Source organism: Furipterus horrens, unplaced genomic scaffold (assembly GCF_987537825.1).
Source record: "Furipterus horrens unplaced genomic scaffold, mFurHor1.1.pri manual_scaffold_8, whole genome shotgun sequence".
Taxonomy (NCBI): Eukaryota; Metazoa; Chordata; class Mammalia; order Chiroptera; family Furipteridae; genus Furipterus; species Furipterus horrens.
The window spans coordinates 103,395,937-103,405,945 of NW_028327178.1; the positions used below are offsets into that span (position 1 = coordinate 103,395,937).

General features: G+C 50.5%; 1 long non-coding RNA gene across 1 annotated transcript; it reads right to left on the reverse strand.

Annotated features, from left to right (window-relative positions):
* Positions 1-287: 287 nt before the first annotated feature.
* Positions 288-6,406, reverse strand: LOC150003702 (uncharacterized). Its single transcript, XR_016512677.1, has 4 exons — positions 6,039-6,406; positions 5,209-5,425; positions 2,959-5,034; positions 288-1,072 (listed from the first exon to the last, which is right to left on the reverse strand). It is a non-coding gene; the product is annotated as an uncharacterized LOC150003702 (long non-coding RNA).
* Between the last annotated feature and the right edge of the window lie 3,603 nt (positions 6,407-10,009).

The window sequence follows — 10,009 nt, forward strand, 5'->3', positions numbered from 1 at the left end:
TGCATCTAGAGCTTTGCTGCCTTGCATGTGAATGCTCATGGATGGTCGGGGTCAGTGCATTTAGAACCTTAACTAAAGCACCCAGGGGCTCCCAGGGAGGAGGGACGAGGTATGATCTTCAAGCTGAGCACTGACCAATCAGAACAGGGGCCAGCCCTTGTTACCCTAACTTCCGACGATCCCCCCAGCATCCAAGAAGGTCTTGACCTGAGGACATTCTGAGGCAGCCCCCAAACCAAACCAACAAATAGCCTTTTTATCAGTTGATAATAATAGCAAGCATTCATTCATTCATCCACCAATTTTTCCTGAGTTTCTGCAATGTTCCAGGCACAATTCCTGGCATGAGAGATGCAGTAGAGAACAAGATGGACAAAAACCCCTTTGCTGGCGGTGTTAAAAAGCTGGTGGGACCAACGGACAATAAAACACGTGAAGAGCAGATGTCGGGGGTTAGTAGATGTAAGGGCTGTAGATAAAAATAAAACTGGAGAGGTAGACAGAGAGCACCAGATGGGGTTGCTGTTTTAAAAAGTTTGGTCAGCTAAGACTTCAGTGGGAAGGTGACATTTGAGTGAGGACCCGGAGGAATGAGGGGGAAACCATGTGGCTGTCTAGGGCCAGAGCCTTCTAGGCAGAGGGCACAGCAAGTGCAAAGGCCCTGGGGCAAGTACATGCTGGTTTGTTCAAGAAAGAGGAAAGGTGCCCCTGTGGATTTAATGTTTTATGTGTGTGTGTGTGTTTTAACTGATTATAAAAGCAAAGGGTATTCCCAGAAAGATCAAATAATAGAGACAGAATAAAGGAGAAACTGAAAACCCAGAGTAACTGGATGGGGGCGGGGAAATGGACTAAGGATCAGGGGTGTCTGTTGTACAGTTCACCCGATAATCAAAGTGATCTTCCATTTTGACAAGGCAGCATCAAAATAGTGCAGCTGCCACCACAGCTCCCAGCTGTAGCGAAATGCCGGCTTTGTGGCTCTTCGCTCATCCCTGAGCCCAGCTGCGTCCTTAGGAGGTGTTTGCTGAGGGAAGTCTCTGCTTCACACATCCGCCCAGTTCCCTGAGGCCTGAGGGGGAAAGGAAAGGTGGGCACAAGCCCCTTTCAAATGGAGACTTAGCCCCCAACCCCTGCAGGCTGTCTGCCCGGCCCCCAGTGGCCTCAGAGTGACAGCGTCACCTCTTCCTCCTCCTGCTTTTATGAGCTGAGAAGGAGGCTTCCCCCACGTTGCACAATTGCCCCTTAATTGCTGTTTCCTCTCAGTTATGAATTGTGTCATGGATACAGCCGCTCACGTTATTAAGCCTCCACGGAGGCCTTATCGTCTGGACTCCAGCCAGCAACCCGGCCTGACCTACTTTCCCACCGGATTTCAAAACTGCCTCCCTCATCCTCTTGTTGGACTTTTCCTAAGGAGAGTCCGCTGTGCCCAAAAACGCGCTGCTAAAAATAAAAACTAGAACGAGGGGGGCGGGTACAGCTGGCCCCAGGAAGGCCTGAGGCTGAGAGCAGCCCCTGTGATTGTGGCCAAGCTCCTCCCCCCACCCCCAGAAGTTTCCTCAGCAGCCTGTCCTTGGGACACAGGGTTCCCATCAGGACAGGCTGTGGCACCAGCCACCGTCAAGGATTTCCCGGCTGATCAGATTTAAACTGTTCATTTCTCAACCATGGATGGGAGGACTGACTTCAGAGTCACGTGAACCCGGGTTCAAATCCTGGCTTTGCCACTGACCAGCTCACTTCACTCACTCACTCATTCATTCATCCAGGGAAATTTATTGTCTCCTGAACGTTGGCCCTGTGCTGGACATCGGGGAAATACGTGAGAGCAAGGCAGATACAATTCCTGCCCTTATAGAACATATAGCCTAGTGCGCAGAGATGGGCACAAAACAAGTAATTTAGTAATAAGAACAATGAGAATAAATGAATGTGAGACAATGTGGTGGGCTATGTAGTGACAGGGACACCATCGGCTAAGATGGTCAGGGAGGTCTCTTTGAGGAACGGGTCGATTAATCAAGACCCAAATGATAAGACCCAAGACCAGGAAGCAGGGCAGGATACAGGTGAGGCAAGCGAGTGCTCCAGGGTACAAAATGTGCAGGGGCACTTGGTCTCAGCCTCGTTCAAGTGCAGGCTGGCCCTTGAGAACGAGTGCCTCCTTAAAGTGTTCATCCTGGGCCTCTCATTTGCCTCAACCTTGTCCTGGACCTGCTGGGAAGGAAAAAGAGTCTAAGTAGAGGAGCGCAGCACGTGCAAAGGCCCTGGGGTTGGAAGTAAGCCTGGTATGATGGGGCAGAGAGAGCCAGGAGGAGCGGGGAAGGGAGATGCCATTAGAGACGTGGTGAGTGCAAATTACGACAGCCTCAAAGGCCAGGCATGACGAGAATTTGGTGAGAGATTTAGATAGACCGCTGACCCCTGAACAGCATGGGTTTGATCTGCAAGGGTCCCACTGATACACAGATTTCCAACAAGTACTTATAGGACTGTAAATGTAGTTTCTCTTCCTTATGATTTTCTTAATACCATTTCTTTTCTCTAGCTTACTTTATTGTAAGAATAAGTCTATGATACATGTAACACGAAAAATATATATTAATAGACTGTTTATGTCATCAACAAGGCTTCCGGTCAGCAGTAGGCATTTAGTAATTAAGTTTTCAGAGAGTCAAAAGTTACACTTGGATTCTGGACTGTGCAGAGGGTCAGCCACCCTAACTCCTGCATTGTTCAAGGGCAACTGTATTTTGAAGGTCAAGCCCATGGTACTTGAGGGTGAACTCGTTGACTGACCTAGAAGAGACTGCCAGGTGCTCCTAGAGGAGACTCCCAGGTCATTTTCCACTCGTCTAACTAACCGCAGCCCACCACGCACAGCAGCACCCTTAGCTAGGAGCCCAGCACGTAGTGAATGCTCTCCTGACGGTCCAGCCAGGGTGAGCGATTTACCTGGAGTCATCCGGCAGGTGAACGGCACAGCCTGAGCTGGAACCCAAACCCAACACTCCGGGACATGTCGCAGCAGGCAGGCCTGGGCCTTGGCACGTGACTCTGCAGAAATGCAACCTCCTGGCCAAACAGGCCTCGGCAACAGAGGCTGATTTTTTTCCTTTCTGAATTGTGCTTGTGCATGGGGCTGTTTATCTAACTTGGCTGAAGTTTGAGTCCTGAGCCCGTAAACAGATCCTTTTAGTTATTACACAAATGGGACATGCTCGTGGAATCAAAATTTGAAAATGAAATAGGCAGGAAAAAAAAAAAAAGACCAAAAAGTAGAGAGAGAAGGGGTGGGGGACAAACCAAGTGTCTAAATGAACACATGGTCACCAAGAGACATACGTAAGGACCTTTATTGCAGCGTTCTTCTAGCAAAAGACTAGAAGCAACCTGACTATCCAAGAATTGGGGCCTTTTTCACCCACTAAACTGAATAGTTTTCCAATATCATGCAGCCACTGAGGTGAATGAAGTAGATCTCTGAGTACTAGACACGGAAAAACCGCCAGGATGTAATGTTAACCAAGAAAAACAAGATGCAAACCCATGATTATGGAAGGCTACCGTGTGTGTGTTGGAAGGAGAGAGGGGTAATCTATGTACCTGTTCGCTGGGAGAGACACAGACCATCTCTGGGGGAGACGCAAGGCCCTGGGGACCATGGGGCTATTGCGTAGAGGAGTCAAGGGTGGGAACAGCAGGCCCGACTTGGAGGGAGGCAACTCTTCTGTCCTTGTCCTTTTGCGCGGTTGGAAAGCTTTTGCGTTGGTTTTGTTTTGGTTCTGTCTTCTGAGAATCATTTCAATAATGTTTGAGAGATCAGAGGCTCCCCTCTTGGTCTCAGAGATCTTTCCGAAAGCTCTGGGATAATCTGAGCTGGTGTTTCCTAACAGCCTGCCTGCAAGCCCAGGACTGCAGTGAGGGGCCCGCGTGCCGTGGGGCCGGGGAGGGGACTGCAGGGCTCCTGACCCGCCACTCGGGGCAGTTTCTCTTTCATCTTCTCTGATAGGATGGACAGCAAGTAAAGGTTCAGCTGTAAAAGGGTTTTGCCCACTTTGCAATGAAATGTTTGAAAAGCTTTGATCTTGAATAATCTCATTCTACTGATGAGAAGACAGGGGCCCAGACGGAGTGGGGGGAAAAAAGATGGTCCCAGAGTCAAGCAGACCAGACTCTGGCTGAGTGCCTTATGTAGTATATTTGCCTCCTTGAACCTTAGCTTCCTCTTTCAAAAACAAACAAATAGCCAGACAAATAGCCAGATTAGTCAGGACTCTTCAGAGATCTCTAAAGTGGAAGTAGACCCTGGGATCTTAGTCCTGCAGGTCTCAGCAGAAACACTCTCAGGGAATCAGGCTGCTTCTCTTTCACATCTGATTTTCCAAGAAGAACAAGAACGACCCTCTGCCCCACCCCCCATTTCACTCAAGTCCCAGGTCAGGCATATTTCAGTTCATTAGACATCAACTCACTGCAAAACTTAGGTATTCATTAGGCTGAATTCCCGTGCAAGCACAGGAAAACCCAACAAAAAATGGCTTAATTACAAAGGTACTACATCTTCTTATACGTTCAAAAATGCAGAGACCCTGTGGGTCCATCAGCTGCAAGAAACACAAAAACTTGACCATTGGCAGGTTTACACTGTCTTCTGCTACTAGGAATCAGGCATCTAGCACCAATAGGATGATGACTCCATGATGCCACCAGGGGCCCAGGTTCTTTCCCACTTTTTGCTCAGCCATCATGAACATGTGACCTTTGTCCTTATGGTTGGTCATGGTTGCAAGAGGGCCCCTTTGCTGCCAGCTCCTGTCCACGTTACGAGCAGGAAAAAGGCACAAGGGGTGAACAGCATACCTACCATGTCTGTCTGTTTTCAAAAAGCTTTCCCAAGAGTCCCACTTGGCAAATTTGGCTAGATTTTCATTGGTTATACCTGGATCGCATGGCCTCCTTGCTGTGAGGGGGTGTAGGAGAGTGGGTGCTTTGAGCTGGCCCATTGCCACCCCAAATAAAATCAGGATTCTGTAAACAAATAAAAAAGAGACTGTAGGTATTGAGTCGGCACTGAGCAGTGTCTTCCACAAGTACTTCAAGGACGGTTAATACAGTGACTCAGAGACGCTATCAAGGACATGTGTTCTTTCTCCTTCTCTGCCATCACCAGTGTGCGGGCTTCTGTCCTGAGACCTGACTTACCTCTGCAGGCTGGGGAGGGGGTCCCCTTCCTTGAGCATGTAGACTGATGACCCTCAAATAAAAGAGGGTTCTCTCAGCCAGGAACAATGGCCACTGATGGTGTCTGCCACACCCCTACAAACCAGAACGTTTTTATTTCATCCTCTTCTCTCCTGAGCGCACTGTCATCGCATTTCAAATCTCACTGCATGCAACCGTCATCAATGGATGTGATGTGCTGTGTAACAAAACACCCAAACTTTTTATCTTTTTGCTTTTTGTCATTGGACCTAAGTTCCTGAGGACTTTTGTGTTTCTCAGATGCCTAGAAACATGTCAGGTAATGACAAAGAGCTATGGGGAAAACCAAAGCAGGGTAAGGGGAGAGTGATTTTTGGGAAAGAGACATTATTTGGGTGGGCTCAGGGATGGCTTCTCTGATAAGAAGATTTTGCAGTGAAGGAGGTAAGGGAGCAGCAAGTGCAAAGGCCCTGAGGCAACAGGGGTTTGCTGGAGGCCAGTGCAATGAGTGGGAGAGGTGAGGGAGGTGAGGGCAGAGGAGAAGAGGGAAAGGATGGGGAGGGTAAAGGCCTGTTTGTCCACAGGAAGGGCTTGGCTTTGACCCTGAGTGCAGTAGGAGCCATGGAGGGTCTGAACGGAGGAGGGAAGTGAGCTCACTTTGGATGCCACGAGGTCCCTCTGGCTGCGTGTGGAGAATGGTCTGCATGGGGCCGGGGCAGAAGCAGGAAGCGGGGTTTTGCAGACCTCATACACAGGTCAGAGAGGGGATTCAGGTGTTGGAGTGACATTCTCAGGAAGCCCAGGGAAACCAAACACGATTTTCAGCTTACTTCAGAATCTGCCAGAAGATGCGCAGTACCAGCATGCTCCATTTCCAGGCTGCCGGGCCCCCCGCCTTTTCTGCGGTGTCCTCAGGCCATGCTGGGGCTGTGGCGCTGCTGTTGGGGCCAGTTTCCCCTCTGCTCGCTTCCCGGCTGTTCTGGATGAGCACCGGGGAAGATGTGAGGGCTCAGCACCCGCAGGGTGGCCCAGGTGTCGGTGACCGAGCTTCCACCGAAGATGCTGACGACTTTGAACCCGAGAACAAACCCTGACGCTCCTAAATTCTGCAAAAACAAGCCCTATCCCTCAGCGCCCAGCTCTCTTATCGCACTGCGCAATCCTTCAAAGAATAACGCAGTGTGTTTGTTTCTGTGGTTTTGGTTCCTAAAACCTGTGACATCAGATAAGTGCGAAGTTCACAAAGATGAACAACATCACAGAGAGGGAAAAAAACAACCAAAAGAAGCGCCTGGTTTCAGCCTCAATTTCCTCTCCCAGGAGGAAGGAGCGCTGTGCTTGAGGTTTCACCGTGCGGACGGAGGTGGGGGGCTGGGGAATACTACGCTGCCTTCTCCTGAGCCTGCTCACTGGCAGCCTGAAAGCCTCCCCGGCCAGACGGAACCAATAATTGCTGCCTCCCAGGGCTGCCACTGCAAAGTGATTTGATAAAAATACCGATAATGGCTGATCTTTGGATGCATCGTGGTCCCCAGGCCATTTGGGGCATCCTGCACTCTCTGGAGCAGCTACGAGGATCTTCTCTGGTTTACAGATGAGGACACGGAGCTGTGAGTAGGAAGAGCTGTGGTTCCCAAACTATGTGGCCACCTTTGTGTTTTAGGAAATGCAAACACGTAATGCAGAAATTAAATAAACAATTAAACGCATAAATATGAAAAGATAAGCGGGGAATGAGGTTTCGCAGGATGTATGCCGGAAGGTCACAGTGACCGTCCTGGTTGTCACAGCTGCCACCGAGGCAGTGACCCCACAGCCGGCCGTTTTCCGTTATCATTCAGGTGTCTTAGCAAAATGTCACCTCTGCCAAGAGACTCTCCCCCAGCCCCCGGCTATCGGGGTTCCTGTATCCCATCACCTGGTTCATCTCTGCGTTCGCTGATCAGCACCAGTATGCACCTCAGTTTCTCCTCTGTTTCCGGGTTTCTCGCCCGTGTCCCCACCAGAGCAAAAGGCCCACAAGGCAGGAGCCCGTCCCGTGTGCTTTTTGGCCTCAGCTCCTTGGTCAGTGCCTGGCACGAGTGGGCCTCAGAGGCTATACCTGGACAACTGACTGTCTTTTCTTATTATTTATTTTAAATTTGCTTTAAAAAAATACCATATGGGTTATTTTAATTGTTGCTTTAACGTGCTGGTGAGAAATGAGCCAGCTGGGGCCTCGGGAGGAAGACAGCGCCTCCGAAGAGGGTAACGCTGTCTGCCGCAGCGGGCGCCCGGCCATGAACATCCCGGGGTTTCTCAGCCCGGCCTGCCCGGACTTCTCCGGCCCTGGCGATCTCCCCGCCTGGGACAGAGTTATCTTCCAATGACAGAGTGTTCAGTCTCCCCCACAGGGTGAGGCTGCCCTGAATCTCAGGGGGGCAACGGGGAGCCCCAGGGCCAAACTCAGTCCCCAGGAGGTGTTACTTGGCCCATGCATTTCCAACAGTTTGGAATTTCAGCATCATTTAAAAATCAAGAGACTTTGGAAGAAAACAAAAATATCTTCCCTATGGGGAGGATATAAGATGAGAATAAGTAAATGGGAAGCCGTCACATCCTTAAAATGGCCATGCTGCCAACATGTAAACTGAATGTAATTTCAAGTAGTGACATGCCGGATTTTTTAATTAGAGAAAATAATCCTGGGGTCGACAAAGAAAAGTATGCAATAGTTCAGCTCTCTGGGAAAATGGAATATTTAATCCAGGAGACCAGCATAGCACACTGTGGATTTATTTTATTTATCACTAAAATAAAAATAGACTCCTATCTTTCACCATAAAAAAAAAAAAAAAACCAGAGAGTTCACATAAAACATCTGGATTTCTACTTTGTCTGAAAACTCTGGTGACAGTGGATCCTCATTTCCCCAGGCAGCTATAGGCTGGTGCCGAGTCAAAACTCAGGGATGGTCCAATTTGCCACAGTCCCTACCACTCCCTACTGCCCCCCCCCCCCAACTGCCTTCCATTATTCATGTGTCTTGCCTGGGCACTAAAGTCATTGGAGTTTGGAGCCCCTGAACTCAGAGAACATTTGAAGTTAGATTTCTGCTGTTAGCCACATTTGCGCCCATTGGGTTTTGTTTGGTGGAGATATGATTCCGGAGGAAGGATGTGGCTTGAGGAATGGTTAAGAGCCCAGGCCTGGGAGTCAAAGAGCCTTGAGTGACCTCTGAAGAGTGACATCCCCTTTCCGTGCCTCAGTTTCTTCCCCTGCCAGTGGGGATAATAAGAGCTGTCACTCCTCGCTTGCCACCGTTCCCATGAAATGCACACCCCGGGGTTCCGTGCAGAGTCACACCAAGAATTGGTGGCAATGGCATGGGGTGACAAAAACCCTCCCTCTCGAATTTAGGGGTTTTTGTTGTCAGGCTTCTGAGGGAGAGAAGGAAAAGAGGAAGGAAGGGAGAGGGGAGGGGAGCAGAGCAGAGGCTTTGTTTTTATCTCCTTTTGCCAAAAAGAAGGAAAATCATAAACAAACATCCCCCCCGCCACCCTTGAGTGCCCTTGAGGTCACTGCCTGCTTCTGGAGCTGATAAGAACCAGCCAAATTTGAGTTGGGCAACTCCACCCTCCCGACCTGCTGTTCCCTGGGCATGTGGAATCTGAGACCCCAAAGTCAGCACCCTGCCTGGAACGTCCACCCTTCCTCCCCTTCTCGCCTTTTCCAAGGAGACTTGATGGGGGATGACCCCACGAGGAACCCTGCCCACCCCCCCCACGAGAGATGAGAAACAAAGCTTGGGAGGGGGCCGCTGGCACATTAGTAACTCAGCCCCCTATCCCAGGAAGGAGCCTCCACACTGGGACTCATGGGGAAGTGTAACCCTCAGGTGTTTGCCCTGGCAGTGAACTGGGCAGAGGGAGGTGAAGTTCCCGGCGAAGAACAGAAATACCTCCCTGGCCAGCAGCTGGCAGAGAGAAGGCCCATGGCACAGGGGGTCACAGGGTGGCTTTGAATCCACCCCATTTACAGTGGTGTGACTTTGGGCAAGTGACCTCACCCTATTCAACCTCAGTGTCTGGCATCTGTCTAGAGGGATTATGAAGGGTTACATGAGCTAGTGCCCCTCAAGTGCCTGGCACATAGTAGGACCAATACAGTAATTGGATGCTGTTGTAAAATGGCTTAGGGAGTCTCAGGACAGCTTCAGGGAGAGAGAGACCAAAAAATGGCCAGTCCTCAAGTCCAGAGAGAGGAAAAAGGACAGTCATTTACGACCTGTAAAAGCTCCTGCTGAGGGCCACACAGGAAGCAAGGTCAGGAACCGCGGCTGTTCGAAGTTGAGAAGCGGTAAGTTCTGGACCACGTTTAGCACAAACAGAGGGCATTTGCTCTGTGTTACTTCCCAAGAGGCCCTGGCTGGTGGCTCTGATCGCTTCTTTGGGGCTGACAGACAGCTGAAGGCTGAGGCAGAGGGGCTGAGACCATGGCCTCTGGGGTCACAGGGGCTTTTCCGGTTCTTCCCTTCCCCGCTGTGTGACCTCTGTGACCAGAGCAGGGATTAGCACCGTGGGCCCCAGAGTGTGCCCAGAGACTTGGTGACCACGGAGCCCCCATGCCACCCATCCATCACCTGTCCCAGGTGCGATTCTGGATGCGAGGCTCGGGGGTCCTGGCTCTTGGGACACAGCTGTGCCCATGGGTGTGTTTGCTCTACAGACAATTTATGGCAGAGCCCACTCTGTGCTGGGCACTAGGTTTGAGAAAAAATGCAGATCCCTCCCCTGCCCGCAAGGTCCTGAGGACAGACAGG